Source organism: Branchiostoma belcheri, unplaced genomic scaffold (genome assembly GCF_001625305.1).
Source record: "Branchiostoma belcheri isolate BF01 breed outbred unplaced genomic scaffold, Haploidv18h27 scaffold27, whole genome shotgun sequence".
Classification (NCBI taxonomy): Eukaryota; Metazoa; Chordata; class Leptocardii; order Amphioxiformes; family Branchiostomatidae; genus Branchiostoma; species Branchiostoma belcheri.
This window is the reverse complement of record NW_017803876.1, coordinates 2,026,245-2,027,770: the sequence shown is the minus strand read 5'-3', so window position 1 is coordinate 2,027,770 and position 1,526 is coordinate 2,026,245.

Sequence of the window (1,526 nt, the reverse complement as noted above, 5' to 3'; positions counted from 1 at the left end):
AAACAGACCCTTCTCGCTAAACCGACATCTCGCGGTTTTATAACGGACAGGTGAATCTGACTGATGAGATGTGAGGTATATCGCTATCACTCAGGGCGCGGAGGCATGTCGACCGGCGACGGAACACTCCGTCATCTACAGTACTACAGGGCAGACCTCCGTCTAACAGGGAAACTTTCTACACAATTTGCGCCAAGTCAGCCGTGCGCTGGATAGGCCACCCGACCCTGAGGCACAGGTGATCGCCAGAGAGGGGGAACATGTCGGGTGGCGCCACCGTCGGCATTGGCCGTATCCATTATATAGAGAATCTATCGTCACAGATCCCATGTTCTGTACATGTGTAGGGACACACAGAAAGGTCTGTTTTGTCCCCCACCATTCCCATACACAGGAGTGTGTGACTATCGTAGTGTGAGCTGGCTTGTATGTTAGTTCTCACACAGCGGCTCACGTCTTGATTACACGTTTATACCTGTGGAAGCACACGTACATAACAGGTACCATTCAATTTACCGTCCCCATCCCCTCTCTGAATGGAAAGAACACAACATCCAAACTAACTATACAGAATTTTAGGAGCTTTCGTAGCCACACAGGGTTCGGTCAAGTGTACTAAATACTGTGGGAAAACAAAATAGTTTGCAGACAGATGAAATTGAGGAGTATTCAGGCATGAAATGAGTCTAGTAACGGTTCCTCATACCTGCCTATTCAACGTGAAAAGGGTTGACCTTACCCTACCTTGGGCTCGGTATACAGTTATTGTGGAGCCTCTGGCACGTACTTTGTGTCATAATTGATGCAGACGAGAACTTCTTAAATAGTTTAGGTCACATTACGCTTCTGAAATGAGAAAACGGTAACGATAAAAAGTTTTAATTCAATTCAATTCAAACTTTCAAAGCTTTCAATTTGCCCCAAACATGACTTGTCCGGGATTGACTGACTTGTACGGAACACTTGTTTGAACATCGCAGTTGTGAAGTGATAGTTGATTTCTCCACACACTACTGACGTGATTACTTGTTTTTATCTGCATGTGAACGGAGCATGATGCATAACGAGAACGTTACTATATACCCTGGGTGTCACGTTATGTATGCCAGCAATGTTCTCGCCTATCTCCTACTTATAAACCCGCCCGGGCTTGTTGTAGCTCTTGTCACAGTGACACCTGAGTGAAACGCCACAACAGAACAATAGCCGGAAAATTGCTGTAAACAACGTTTCTCGGTTCGCTAGCCCCGCGCCTGTCACCACCAGGTCACCAACCCTCTGTCCTCACGCCCTTCCGTCAGCGACCTGGCGCGGTCCGGTCCTGACGTCATCGCGACCGTGGCCCTGGATATCGTCCCACAGCCTCTGTATTTGAAAAGGAATGTCGGTTGCCATGGCCGTTTCCTGTTCTATTAGTGCGCGCCCTGAACCTTATCGGAATAGCGGGAATACCTGACTTGTCGTGACCGAGCGTCGAAACAATGACTCGGCAAACGACGTTATTCTCGGCCATATTTTGTATACAG